This window comes from Equus przewalskii, chromosome 2 (assembly GCF_037783145.1).
Source record: "Equus przewalskii isolate Varuska chromosome 2, EquPr2, whole genome shotgun sequence".
Lineage (NCBI taxonomy): Eukaryota > Metazoa > Chordata > Mammalia > Perissodactyla > Equidae > Equus > Equus przewalskii.
The window spans coordinates 96,368,459-96,384,201 of record NC_091832.1 but is presented as its reverse complement, the minus strand read 5'-3'; the positions used below and the strand labels follow the sequence as shown (position 1 = coordinate 96,384,201).

General features: G+C 35.4%; 1 long non-coding RNA gene across 1 annotated transcript in view; it reads right to left on the bottom strand.

Annotated features, from left to right (window-relative positions):
* LOC139081812 (uncharacterized) overlaps positions 1–14,601 on the bottom strand; it is a 75,276-nt gene extending 60,675 nt beyond the window's left edge. Inside the window, exon 1 of the long non-coding RNA XR_011537165.1 lies at positions 14,388–14,601. This is a non-coding gene — a long non-coding RNA (uncharacterized lncRNA). The remainder of the gene's footprint in view (positions 1–14,387) is intronic.
* Between the last annotated feature and the right edge of the window lie 1,142 nt (positions 14,602–15,743).

Below are 15,743 nucleotides of genomic sequence, written 5' to 3'. Positions count from 1 at the left end.
GCAGAGAAGGGAGAAAAGGGAGAAATGAAATAGTGTCAGTAAGTAAAAAGAAAGAAAGAAATTGAGAAAGGGAAAATAAGAAACTTGTTGGCAGTCTTTTATGCCAGGAAGGGAGCAGAATGCTTAGTAGAGGTATACAGAAAAATCAGTTTGAAACTGGCTGTAACATTTTGTATACCAAACAGAAAAGTATAAGTGACCCAGTTTCTCTGCATCCTCATCAGCTTTTGATGTTGTCACTATTTTATCTTAGGCATTTTTCTTCCAGAATTGTTTAGTCATTCTGACTCCTTTGCCTTTCCACATAAATATTAGAATAATCTAGCCTATAAATAAAAATATTGCTGGGATGTTGATAGAAATAGTGTTAAACCTCTATATCATTCTTGGAAAACTGACTTTTTTACTATCATGAGTCTTCCAATCCAAGAACATAGTATGCCTCTCGATTCATTTACATTTTATTTGACTTCTTTCATCGGTGTTGCATAGTTTACAACATATAAGTCCTATATACGTGTCATTAGCTTTACACAAGTATTTTATTTTTTTGAGTGACTGAAAATTCTATCATATTTTAATTTTGGTACTGGGGTGTTCATTACTAGTATAAAGAAATAACAATTGATATTTGAATGTTTATCTCGTATCCTGCAAATTTGCTGAACTCTCATTAGTTCTAGAAGATTTTAGTAGAATTCTTGGGATTTTCTACATAGACAATCATGTCATCTACAAATGGGGCAATTTTAATTCTACCTTCCCTATCTTTATGCCTTTTTTCTTGCCTTATTGCACAGTGTATAACTTCCAGCACTATATTGAATTAGTGGTACTGCTGGATATTCTTGCCTTGCTCCCTATTATAAGAGAAAGCATTCAATCCTTCACTGTTAAGCATAATGTCAGCTGTAGGTATTATGTAGATTATTCTATGAAGCTGAAGAATTTCCCCTATTTTCCTACATTTTCTAAGAGTTTTATGATAATAAGTGTTGAACTTTTTCTGCACCAGTTGATCTCATCTAATAATGTGATTTTTCTCCTTTCTTGTTAATATAATGGATTATATTGATTGATCTTTGAATATTGAAACAGTCTTGAAACCTTTGTCATAGACTATATTTCCTTTTATATATTTCTGAAATTTATTTACTAATATTTGTTAAGAATTTTTGCATCTATATAAATGAAAGATATTGTTTTATTATTTTCCTTGTTTTGTGCTATCTTTGTCTGCTTTGGTATCAGATAATCCTAACTTTGTAAAATAAGTTGGGACGTGTTCCCTCCTGTTCTGATTTCTGGAAGAGACTGTGGTGCCTTCGTGTTAGCTCCTCCTTAGATGTTTGTCCAATGAAACTATCCAGGTCTGGAGAATATTTTGGGTGGTGGGGGTGGGGTAGGGTTTTTTAATAACAAATTCAATTTTCTTAAGGTTATAGGACTCTTCAAATTATCTAATTTGTATTGGGTGACTTGTGGTACTTTGTGTTTATTTAGGAATCCATTTCATTTACATTGTAAATTTATATATATAAAGTTGTTCATAATATTTTCTTAATGTCCTTTTGATAGCTGCCAGGTCTTTAACACCATCCCTTATTTCATTTCACCTATTGGTAATTTGTATCTTTTCACTGTTTTCTCGGTAGAGGTTTTTCAAATTTAATGATCTTTTCAAAGAACTAGCTCTGTTTCATTGATTTTCTCTCTTTTTTTGTTTCTAATTTCATTAATTTCTGCTCTTATTTTTATTGCTTCCTTCATTTTCCTTGCTTTAAATTTATTTTACTCTTCTTCTACTAGATTATTGGGATGAAAAGTAAAATTATTGAATTTATACCTTTTCTGTTTTCAATATACATATATATATATATTTAATGTTATGCATTTCCCTCTCAGCACTTATTTACATGTGACCCACCATTTTAGATATATTGTATTTTCATTTTTATTCATTTTTAATGTATTTTTTCATTTTCCTTGAGTCTTCCTCTTTGACCCATGGGTTATTTAGAAGTGTGTTGTTTAGTTTCTAAATGTTTGGAGATTTTCCTGTTATCTTTCTTTATTGATTTCTAGTTCCATTCTATTGTAGTCAAAAAACACACTATGTATGATTTCAATTATTTTAATTTGTGGAGGTTTGTTTTATGACCGAGGATATGCTCTATCTTGTTATATATTCTGTCGATGCTTGACAGGAACATCTATTCTGCTGTTGTTGGGTCGAATACTTAATGAATGTTCGTTAGATTCTGTTGGTTGTTGGTGGTATTTTCTATATTCTTGCAGATTTCTGTACAGTTGTTCTTTACATTGTTGAGAGAGGGAGGTTAAAGTCTCCAAATATAATTGTAAATTTTTCTGCTTCTCCTTTCAGGTGTTTCAGTGTTTGCTTCATACTTTGCAGCTCTGACATTGGTATATGGACATTTAGGATTGCTCTGTCTGCTTGGTGGAGTACACTTTTATGATTATATAATGCTCTCTCTCTTTCTGGTAGTTTACTTTGCTCTAAAGTCTGCTTAGTGGTATGTTAATATAGCCAGTCTTGGCTTCATTTGATTAAGGTTTGTGTGGTAAATTTTTTTCATTCCTTTACTTTCAATCTGCTATATTGTTATATTTGAAGTGAGTTTCACTTTCTTATAGACAGCATATAGTTGGGGCATGCTTTTTAATCCACTCCGTGAATCTGTGTCTTTTAATTGCTGTATTTAGATATTTGATATGTGAGGGCTAAAGTGTGTCATTTTATTTTTGGTTTTAGGTTTGTTCTCTCTGATTTTTGTTTTTATTCTCTCTTTCTTGCCTTCTTTTATGTTATTTAAACATATTCTTAGAATTTCGTTTTGATTTATACACAGTGGTTTTGAGTGTATCTCTTGTGCAGCTTTATTATTGGTTGCTCTAAGTATTACGTTACGTATAGGACTTACCGTAGGCTACTGGTGGTGTCATTTTACTAGCTTGAGTGAAGTGTAGAAACCCTATGTCTTTTATATCCCTTTGCCTTCTTTGTTTACAGTATAACTGCCTTAGATGTTTCTTCCACATACATTTAGAACCACATCAGTGATAAATTATTTGCTTCCACCACCAAACATAATTTAGAACACACAAAAGGAGGAATTCTACTCCATTTTCCATATGTTTTGTGTATCATGTTCTTCTTCCTTATGCCCCAAGGTTCATTCCTTTCTTACTTCTTTTCTGTTTAGAGAACTTCCCTTAGCCATTCCTTTAGGTTAGGTCTGTTGGTGACAAATTCTTTTAATGTTCCTTCATTTTAGAATGTCTTGATTTTCTTTTTATTTCTGAAGGTTATTTTCACTGTATATTGGATTCTAATCTACAGTTCTTTTCTTTAAAATGTTATGCCACTTCATTTTTCTCTCTGTGGTTTCTGATGAGAAATCTACTGTCAATGCAATTGGTTTTTTTTCCCTAAAAGTATTGTATCATTTCTCTGTTACTGCTTTCAAGATTTTCCTTTGTCTATAGTTGTCAGAAGTGTCGTTATGATGTGTCTTGAAGTGGATTTCCTTGGGTTTATCCCTGTTTAGGCTTCACTCAGCTTCTTTAATTTTTAGGTTTGTGTCTTTTGCCAAATTTTCAGTCAGTATTTCTTTGAGTTCTTTTTCAACCTCTTTTCTTCTTGTCGTTCTGGGAGTATGATGACAATGTTAGGTCTTTTGTTATACACCTAAGGTCTATGAGGCCATGCTCTTTTTTATTTTTCAGTCTATTTCCTCTTTATTGTTCACATTTGGTAATTTCTGTTATTCTTTCTGCCAGTTCACTGATTCTTTCTTCTGTCCTTCCCATTGTGCTGCTGAGCCTGTCGATTGAGTTTTGGGGTCATTTTTTTTTTTTTTTTTGGCTACTATATTTTTCAGTTCTAAAGTTTGCATTTAGTTCTTCTACTCCATTACTGAGATTTTTGCTTTTTTTCCCTGAGACTTTCTATTTTTTTTATTTGTTTCAAATATGTTTGTAATTGCTCATTATAGCATTTTTATAATAGCTCTTTCAAAATCTTTGTAAGATAATTCTATCATTTCTGTCCTCTTACTATTAACATTTATTGACTTGTTTCATTCAGTTTGAGATTATCCTGATTCTTGTATGATTAGTGATTTTTGATTGAAATTTGAATATCTGGAATATTACAAGACACTAGATCTTATTTAAACCTTTTGTTTTAGCTTATATCCTCTGAACTGCTCTTTTAGTAGAAAACTGGATTCCTCATGTTGCCTCTTTGACATTCAAAGAGGGGGAATCTTCATTACTGCTGGATAGGAGTGGCTGTTCCAGCTCCCCACTAGATCTCCAATGATACCTCTCTGACTCAAAAGGGTAAGAATAACATTATTTCCCCTCTGGTCACCAGTGACACCATGGGGGTAGGGGGTGGGGGGATTCAATAACCTCTTAACAACTGGGCAATGGTGTAAATCTTTATTATTCAACTAGGACAAATCTGATACTACTCTAGCAGAGAGGGTAGAGTGCCTCACTACTGCAGGTTGGGGTGGAAGTCCAATATATCCATCCAGTCTCTGCTGACACCACGAGATGTGGCCTCATTAGTGCCTGGTGGGGATGAAAGCCCTGGATCCCAACTCTGCTCTCTCTGATACCTCCCAAAAGTTGGAGGGGTTTGTTACAGATTAGCAAACATGAAAGTCTAGGCTTCCCATTCAATCTTTGCTGACCTGCCTGAGGTTCGACCCACAGTCTTGTCTGTGATGTTTGCCTGGAGTAGAGAGGTTAGTTTTGTCCTTTGTAAGCATCTGGGGTCCTTGCAACTCTGGATTCCTGGGGGAGTCAAGATGAAGCCATGTGACCTAGATTCAGTCAATTAAAGTAAAGGCTACCCTTTACTTGGTCCTTAGGCTAGAAAGAGCAGGATTTTTGGGGGGCTTCTTTGTAAGCTCCCATTCCAAGTGTGGAATATATGATGCAAAAAGAAGTCTAGGGAACTTAGCACTATGCTGTTCCTTGGATACCAAGGATCAGAGCTGATATGCCTTCTGTTCTCCACCATTTAGAATCTTCTTATGTTTGTTTTATATATGTTGAGAGTCCCTAGTTGTAATTAAAGAGAGATATAGGGAATGTATGCCTACCGCATTATCCTAGAAGCAGAAATTCTCTCATTGTATTTTTAAATAAGTGTATGCCAGGGCCATGCAGCTTTCATCAAAGGTATTATATTTCCTTGGACACTCACCAAAAGAAGTAAGTAAATCTGTGTTTCTTTGATTTTTGAGTGGGTCTAATTTCTAGAATCACATTATTAACTTACTTTATGTTGAATTTGCCCCTCCAGTTCTTCATTTTCACTTCAGACATGACTTTAATCCCTAAAGCCCAATCGTTCTAGAATATATTTAATTAGTTCTAATATGTCATTGATTGTCAGATAATTGTAATTATAATCAAATGAGAGTGAGGTATATATCAATGTAACGATATATGCCAATTCCAGTAAGAATTTAAATGGGGGGTTATCTAACTTAGGATAAAGAAAAAGAAATACCGTCATGTGGCACATAATGACATTTCAGTCAACAAGAGACTACACATATGATGGTGGTCTCATTAGATTAGTACCATATAGCCTAGGTGTGTAACAGGTTATATCATCTAGGTTTGTGTAAATATACTCTGTGGTGTTTGCATGACGAAATAGCCTACCAATGCATTCTCAGAACATATCCCCATCATGAAGCAACATATGACTGTATGTGATTTTTCTTTTCAAGTTTTCAATTTTCTGACATTCATGTAGGGCGCTTTTGAAATACGCAAGCAAACAAAAAAAGCAGCAATATAGAGCAACTGGTACACTTGTAACATAGCAGTGTATAATCATTGAACTGATTCCAAAGAATATTTACTAACACAGAGAAATACTAAAACTTTAATGCTAAATAAAATTACAAAACCAAACCAAGTGAAGAGCTATGCTACTGTATGTCCTCCTGTTGTACAAGTGCCTGCCTTTTTTTTCTTTGCACAATTTTTTGTTTCTCACTTTCTTGTGGGCAGTATCTCTGAACTCACATATTAGAAAACCATTGAATTTTAACTATGGCTGAAGATACACAGAAGATCTCAGTTGTTTTATCCATAGTCGGAGTGAACTCTGATTAAAAACTTAAAAATCACATCTAGTGATTTTAAACATCTAGTCTTGTGAAAGAAGTATGAAAGTTATCCAGCCAAGCCTTAGGAAGCATCTGGGGTCCTTGCAACTCTGGATTCCTGGGGGAGTCAAGATGAAGCCATGTGACCTAGATTCAGCCAATTAAACTCTTTCTCCAGAGGTGTGGAACTTTGAACATAATGAAGCAAGAGTGGAATAAGACATTATAGGTTTTTCATACTGGCACTGGCACCCTAATTATTAAATATTTTTGTTCCTGTTTTTTATTCCTTTTTTCTTATCTCTGTAACAATTGATTCTGTAAATTTTCAGGTAGCTTTTAAAAGTTCTGTTCTTTTCTTTTTTTTTCTGATTCTTAATGAGATTTGGATACTGTCATTTACTACTAAAAAAAAAAAATCCCAGCTGATATTTGCAGAAACATAAGTAAAAGTATAAGTTGCAAGAAAAATACTTAAGTATAACACAATTTAGCAAATATTAACTTCATTTAGTGATAATAGAGGTGGAATTTTAAATTTTTTTCTTATTTATTTTTCCCTGTCATCAACAAAGCAAAATTTATGATAATTTACTTTTATAATCAATAAAATTGCTTAAAGAGTAAACAATGCAGAATATAGAGCAGTAGGAATTAGAGAACTAAGGCAAGTCTCACAGAGAACTTGCTCAGTAGGGGCAAAGTTCTCTAAACACCCGTTTGTTTAATGTAGCAGCTAGTAACAAAGTAGAAAGAAAACATTAAGAAAAGGTTGTACCCCAGGTGTGTCAAACTGTGCTGAAATAAAAATTTTCGTTAAATTCTCAATTCAAGTAGTCATTATTCCCCCCCAAAAGAAAATCAAAGCAAGGAAAACTACATACACAAATGTTATTCAATTCTTCTTCTTTCCTCCATTTCTCTGTTTTTTCCCCAGTAATGATGAAAAGGGTCCAACTGGTTTTGATGGATCCCTAATCTTGGTTCCACCAGGGTCTTCCTTTGAATATCATAACATTTCTGCCTTTGCAATTATATGACTTTAACAGACGCTGATGTGGTTAAGAGCATCACGCTGTGTCTACAGCCCAAATTTATCTGGGCCACTTTTATGTAAAAATGTCTGTGAGATTAAGGATAAAAGAAGTGTTGAATCTCAAGTACTGCTTTGGTATTTTAATCAAAGAGGATGCATTTTGGAAGTAATTTCCCATCAGATTTTGAACTGTTTGGGGAAAGGATTAGAGGATGTTTCACTGTGTTTTGTACGTCATCAATTACTTTTGTAAAAACCGTAAGTAGTAACTAAATGAGCTATTCACAAGCAGACTTTATCTTTGGTATTATACATTAGGGTAGCACTGAATCTCAGGCATGGCTTCAGAGATGCAGAATATATTATTTTCTATAATTCATTGTCTCAGTGAAGTCACTATCATCCACAGCTAAAGAATTATTATTCTGAATTCAAACTTCTAAAATAAATTGGTCACCAAACTAAAACATCTGAGGAGCAGACAAATTGAAGATATGTGGATCTGGGTTCTCTGTTTTTTTAGTCATATATACATTTTGCACCAGAATGACCACTTTTCTATGCCTTACTTGAAAATAATGAATTTAAACTGCTATGAATTTAAATAAAATTTAAACTCAGAGTTTTAATGAAAAAATAAAACATAATAGAGAAAAATATGATTTTTTTAGAAAAATTGCCCTTTAAGTAATAAATTTTTTATATAATACTATTTCAATGCTAACTGTATGTCCATATGGTCAAAACCACAGAATGAATGCAAAAGAATATTATTTACCTGATGGGAAAAGTACTGTGCATACAAATACTGCACTAATCTAATTAGTAATTGTGTATTCTCCTAAAAACTCATAGATCATTTAGATAGCAATGGTTTTTATTAAAACAATTGATTAATTATAATTGAATTATTTATTGGTGCTATATGTTGTTAAAGCGACATAGCTTCAGTTCATAGGGAGAATCTTACAATACTCCATATTTCGCATATCTATTCTCAATGATAGTAAACCCAGGCATCAATAAGCAATTAAAGTAAATTATATTAAGAATGATATTTAATAAAAACGTTCTTGAAGATGACTAATAACCTAAAAAGCAATATTTATCTGAACTCTAATTAATGAAAGAATAAAAAGTACTGAAATATGCAACAGCCTGACACTTCCTCTCTTAAAATAGTTTTCAATCAGATGGGAAATTACTTCAAAATGCATTCTCTTCTATCAAAATAAGCTCAGCATCCAATTAGAGCAGATATCTTTCATAAGACATGCTCTCTCTCACTGTTATTTAAATAATTATTTTAACCCCTAACTTTCCTAAGGAATTATGAATAGTACAGTATGTCAATTTTTGCACATTATCCTTCTTTGTCTAAGGAAGAGATTGTTGCAGATGAATAATACCTTTAAGAAAGATCATGATATTTTAGAGAGGTGGACAAGGAGAAAGAATGGGCTTGGGGTTAAGACATTTCTTGAAAGTCACTTAAATTAGTTGCAACTCTGTTTGCTCATTTATAAAGTAAGCATTAGGATAGGCGTACCTACTTTACAAGATTATTCAGAGGATAAGATATAAATGTATGGAGGTACTTTATAAAATATAAATAGTGTGTATAAGAAAAAGTCACTATACACACCTATAGACAGTGTATATATACAGTATTTATTTGTGTGTATGCATACAATCACAGACGCACAAATACTAGAGGTACAGAGACATAAGTCTCTGTTTTGCACACACGGGGTATCCGTGGCTCTATGACAAAGCTATGTCATATTATGTTAAACTTGTACTTCTTTCTATGTTATACATTTGTATCAATTAGACCCAGCACCTTAGTAGTCAGCTAATTTAATCACATTCTATGTCAGTTTTTTATTCTTTCCCAACCAAAGTTCTGAAGAGCACATATCAACTTGGATCCAAAAGAAACAAAAGGAAAAGACAAGCTACTTTGGGCACATTTTAGTTTGAAAAATGGAAATCAAAATTAAACGTGGGCACCATATAGTTAAACTGACCAGGAGAAAAAGCACGCACACTTTTTAGCCCAAGTTTAATATCAGGTTGACTTAAAATCCTTGAAGCATAATTGGCCGAAAGTACTCTGAATTTTGTACGTTGGTTTTCTAATGAGGGAAAAATTCCAAAGCTGCTATTTGAGAGGGGATCTTAACTCTGTCAGGAGAAAGCAATGGAAAATCCTGAGATCATCCAGCACTCACACTACAAGTGCAAAGTTAATTGGATGTCATTTGTGTTAAATAAAGAATTGCCGGTTTTGATAAAAGCTGTTCTGACAGTTTCTGCCCAATTGCACACTTCTGTCACAGATTTCCCCAGAAGAATAGGGGAGTTATTGTCATATCTGTTTGTCAGTTAGAAAAGAAAGAGAACCACGGTAAATCATAGGACGAACAGGATACAAGCGAGCGTCCCAAAGGTGTGAGTTAGAAGGAAAAGGAGGATGCAAGAGAAAACACTGCACAGTGAATATCTGGATTCAAAACGTGAGTCCAACACAGTGAAAGAAATGATATTGCTGCATTTCTGAGATGAAATCGCTCTTGAAATCCAGGCTTACTACCTCCAAATTTGCATCAGTTATAGAATATAAACCTTGGAAAATGAGATATCATGTCACAATTAACAACTCCTTATCAAAATAGAATGTCTGATTTAATTTTACTTTGTCACTGTTAGCTTCAGAGCTAGCAATGTGTTTCTTTTTCATTAGAGTATTTCTTGTCACTGTGAGGAAAGTTAAAATCTCTCCTGGGTAGCTTAACCACCTGTTCAAAAATGAATGTTTCTTAGTTCCTACAACATGACTTTCATCTCAAAGAAAATTTGTGAATAGTTTACCAAAAGGCTGGCATCTGAACACATAGCAAACCTCCAAAGGCTCTGTGCGTTTTGTTTCTAGTACATTTTTAAAAATTGTGTTACAAGTAAGAACTGATTTTTCTGCGCAGGCAAACTCTTGTCTCAAGCACATATGGGCCACACGTTCATGCTCTGTACTTTGATTGCAAAGAGTATTACATGGATAGAGGACATAGGTAGATTTGGAGATTTCCTGGTGCTAGTGTCCATGTCCCCAGTACTGATGATGTCTATATGTAATTAATGCCCACCCTTCACTGATTTGAAGAGAGATAAAGTGTTTTACCTTTGTAAGATTTGCACAAAATCTAATCGTGTGGAATAAATTAGATGGAGAGGTATTGATATCATGATTCTGGCTACATTATCTCAATATTCAAGAAATTTAATTTCAATGCTAACCCATTTCTGAATTTCCTTTAATAGGGGTCATATGCACACTGAGGCATACATGCTTTCTCTCAAAACATTAGATAGAGGGGCAGATGTTTAGTTAAAACAGCCAAGAGCAAGACAATAGCCTCAATTTTCCAGGAGATATTGGCTCTTGAGACACTGCCAGTGGGTTTAAAATGGGGAGTGTTTTAAACTGTCATGAGGCAGCTTATCTCCTGCCTTTCATAGGTCTCTGTACTTTTACATTTGTGGGAAATGGGGGGAGTTTCCTTTTTAATTCTTATTTGATCCACGTTAGAGTCTTCTTTTCAACAATTGCTTCATTTTTGTCCACCATCCCTTTGACAGCAGCCTTGAACCTACATTTGCTACATTACGTGAAAATCTAGGGAAATCACTCACCCTTTATAATGACACTTCTACTGTAATGCTGAACTTGGCGTGGGGTGATTTGAGCAAAGATGTGATTCTCATGAACTTACCATCTCTTAATTTCAAGTACCACCGCTAAAGCATAAAATAGTTTTATACACATCTAAAGATGTTCAAACTCATTCGTAATCTAAAGAATGCATATTAAAGTGACAATGAGATATAATTTCACAACTATGGGAAGGAGAAAAAAGCGTCAGACTACCAGTGTTGATGGGAATGTCGAGTACTGGGAACTCTTGTTTACTGTTGTTGGAAGTGTAAATTAACATAACCACACTGTAGAGAGAGTGGGAATTGCCTCGTGGTTAAACATATGAATAGCCTATGAGCCAATTCCACTGTTAGGGGTATATGCTGCAGAAACTCCTAAACATAAGCCTTGAGAGTAATGCTCAAAAATGTTTATAGCCATCTTCAAAAAAATGGTGAGGATTCAATCAGGATATGGAAATTACTCCAATTATTTTAACAGAGAGAATGAAATATCAAAAATTACTAACTAGACATAAATTTGTTCAGTAGGTGTCAGAAAATGCAGAAAGAAAACAGGAAGTTATCACAAAGGTAGAAACTGCAGGAAGCAGCTAACAACTCTAGGACTAATGGGACAAAATGGAAAAGATTGAAAGCATAAAAACTCAAAGCTTGGAGAGAAGGGCCTGCAGAGCTGAAACATGGCTGAGGCCTCTGGGGAGGGAGTGGTGGGCTTGGATCTGGACCTCTGAGTGGGAAGCGCCAGTCATCGGTGCTGCTCTGTCTGAGGGGACACAAGAAGATTTCGTGAATTTCAGTAAAACTACAAAGCAGATTGAACTATAGCTGTGGGAAGAACTTCTGTTGCTGAGATGAAGATGTTTGCTAGGATGATCCTCAAAGGAAGCAGAAAAAAGAAGCAGGAAGCAAATAGGAAAAAGCAAGACCTTGCCTCCTCCTCCAGCCTTGTAATCTCCCTACAACACCTCATATTTATGGAACCTAACAGGCCATCAGCTGGCAAAGTGAAAATGTGACTTGCAGAAGTTCCAACCCCAGAATCAGAAAGCAAGGTGTAGAATTAGAAGTTTAATGTTGAGGATCAACAACCTAACAACTGCCCAAACTGGAAATAACCTAAATGCCCATCAGTCTATTAAGGATATAAAATTATCCTATGTTTATCAAATAATATACTACCCTTCTGAATCAGTTAACTCTTCAACAGAACAAGCTTCTCAGTGGAATACAAGAAAAAGCAATTATTTCTCACAGATCAATGGGAAGGCTCTTTGTGGATGGGCTAGGAGTCGGCTGACCTAGGCTGGGCTTGACTGGGACGCCCTTCTTCAAGGTCCAAGTCTAGCTGTCTCACGTCTCTTTCGGAGCCCAGACTGCAGGAGCAGCAGCAATATTCGTGATGGCAGAAGTACATGAGGACAAGTTGAAAAAAGTGAAGTTCTTCGCAGGCCTAGGCTTGGAACTGGCACTTGCACTTCTGTCACATCTGACTTGCCCCAGCAAATCATACAACCAAGCCCAAAGTCAAGGTTTCAGGAAGCACACCCCACCAATTCCCCCAGCCTGAGGTAATGCCAAGCTTGTAGGTGCGAGAGATAAGGAATCATGGCCAATAGTTCAATTTACCTTAGTCTCCCCTCTTGGTCACAATTATTCATAACCCTCCCACATGCAAAATGCACTCACTCTCATTTTAGGACCCTGAAAGCCTCATCCAATCCCGACACTGAGATCTCGTTAATACATTAGGTCCACAGGTCTGATTGAAGTTGCTCTTGATCCAAAGACTCGTGAACTAAAAGGTTATCTTCTCTGCACGCAACCAAGATTCCACCACCAAACAGTGACAGCTTGACAGGAAAACCATAATAAACACTCCCAGTAAAAAGAGAACAATGGAAAACATGTGACAGTCTTTAGTCCTTAGAAATTCTGAATTCCCACTGGGTAAATGCAAGTCTGTTCAGTTACAACAGGAAGAGAACCTGGTTTAGGCTCACATTCTACAACCTGGGATTGTCTTCTCTGACCATTTTTCTGCACAGCTCTTGCCTCTGTTCTTGGCTCTGCTCCTTGGAAGTTTCTTTCTTTTTTTTATTATCCATCTTTGCTATTTCTCAAGAGGACTTTGGAATATATGTGTTTTTGCATATCCTGCACTCTGCCCATAGAAAGTTGGGGGCTCAGATGTCCTCTTATATCACATAGAGTCTCACTCCCTTTAGTTCAGGTTATTAATGCTTTTGCCAATATGGCTCTCTCTAAAAACATTTTAGGCTTTCTAAATATTTGATTCTAATCAAGTTAATGTGCCAAAAGTCACATGCACAATTCTTCTTAAGAGGTACCTCTCTCTCTAGAGTCAAGTAGAAACACTTTGAACACATCAGGCTTCTGTAGGTCTATTCTCCTAACCTTTCTTGAAGTCCACTTCCAGTTGAAATGATAAGAAGTTATCACCATAATTCTTTTAAAATTCTTAACAAAAAGTTGTGATGATTTTGACCTCAACTAGTTCTGCAAAGCCAACGCCACGTATTTTAAGATTTTGTTTAATTCAAGGCCAAAATATGTCAACATGTCATGGTCAAGCCCAAATTCAACAGACAGGGAAATATACTTGTCCATGATGAGGCCTCAGCAAGGGCGTGGACGCAGGGAGGGGTGAAAAATTGGAACCAATCACTAAACAAAACACCAGTGAGAAGAAATCAACCACAGCTATATAAACTGACATAGTTGCATTACAACATTTTAGTGGTAAGTAGAAGAAGCAAATCACAGAATATACACCTATGTTTACATTAAAATAGAATTAAAAACCTGGAAAACGGAGCAATGTATACTTTAAGGAAACATTTATAGATAACAGAAATATTCGAAAAGAATATCAAGGAATGATTCACTGACTTTCGGATCGGTTTTAACTCTAGGATGGTAGAGACGGGATGAGATAATGGAAGCAAGCACAGGGAATTCTACAATACTAGTAGTCTTTTGGGTTTTTTAGTGGGGAGCAGGTGGTTAGTATGCAGATTTATGTTTATTTTTGTTGTATCTGTTTCTCTAAATTGTATAAACAGATTTTTGTGTGCAGTGTATACACTGCACACATGTACATTATATTTTATATATATATGACAAAGAGGTAAGTTTTAATGTACTTAGCTTTGAGAAAATGAAAATCAAGGAAGTATATAGTGAGAGAGGTGGTTAATTGTGTTGCTCCCCAGAGGAGAGAATGACAGAGGATGTGAACAGGGGAGGACACAATGGAGGATAAGGCCTAAAGCATGGCCAAACTGCATCAAATTCAAATTTCCCTTGCCCATTCTTTTTTACCATGCCCAACAATGCAAACGGGGTGTAAGGCCGCAAGCCCAGCCAGTGGGGTATCGTGCTGAGAGACCGAAGGAACAACCTGGAGACTGCGAACAAGACATGTAGGTTTATTGGGTCCTACTTACGGGAGAGGGTCCAGTGGTGGTTGGCTGGATGGAAGCGTGCACCCGCAATCGCCCCCCAAGAGAAGCTGGCTTAAGTGGGCGGAGGAACAAAGGCTGCATGCTTGCCAAAGGGCTGTCCTTGGTACAACCAGCGTTCCCAGAACAGTAGCTCACGTGGAGGGGCTCTGTGTCCCTGTAAGACGTGATGTTCTTCTCATGGGATAAGGGAGGATCTGGGCTGGCCAGGCCCAGATGGTTACAAATCCCGGTAACTGGGCTGCCTGCCCAGAAGGGAGCCAGAAGGACACATGGTTTCAATGGGCCTGGGGGCTTTTGCTGAGCAAGCAAGGCCCAGGCCCTATTGGGCATAATTTTTATTCTCGTTATAAGCATAAACATTAAAAAGATTAGTACCACTGTGTAATTAAGCGATATCAACATGGAAGCAAAAGAAAAATTGATCACTCACATCAGTGAAGGAAAAGGAAAGATAATCAGGCTTATAGAACATCATGAAAAATTATATTTACAAGCTCACAAATTTCTTTCCGTCTTCTCATGATATATTATCCAAAGCTAAGTAGTAATTTAATAATACTTTGGAACAATTGAAAGAAAGATTTAAGACTGGCTTTGAAAAGACATAAAAGTTTTTTTTTTTAAGTTGCCTCATAAGAATAGAAAGAATCATATTAACTGAAAGTAATATGCCAACATGAAGCTCATCATAAATTACAATAATTCAAAAATGCACTGGTGTTAAATTTTCAAGTAATAATCAAATAGGTAATTCATTGTATTAGATGGTAGGTATTTGAGATTAAATACCTTAGACTCTAAGACTTTTATTGTAATTATTGGCAGAGATCTTTTTCATAATTTTAAATGTGTTTTAAATGTATGCATATATTTGCATATATTTATTATACATATACACATATAATCTTATATGTATTATTATATGTACATATATAATTATATATAATGTACAGGTTTTAATAAATTTAAACCATGAAATTAAGTCCTAATTTCATGCAAAATGACAGAGAACAATTACCTTTTGTAAAAGGCAATTAAATTTAACAATATCAAGAGGATGCCTTTTGACTTGTAAAGCACCTGCAATAGCTTATCAAAGGAAGTGCTGCCAGTTTCCGGGACGCATATTTGATTAACACTGCCTTAGCATTGGTACTATGCCTATATTTTTAGGACAGAAAGGTTTAATTATTAGCGCATTGTTCAAAATGACTATGTTAAGAAAAATGTGACCACTTACACTCTCTTTTTATTTTTGAGAGTCTTGCAAAATAACCTACTGTCTCTATGTTTCCAGTTAACCCTGGTTATTGGATGTGTCTTACAAGTGGCTAAAGA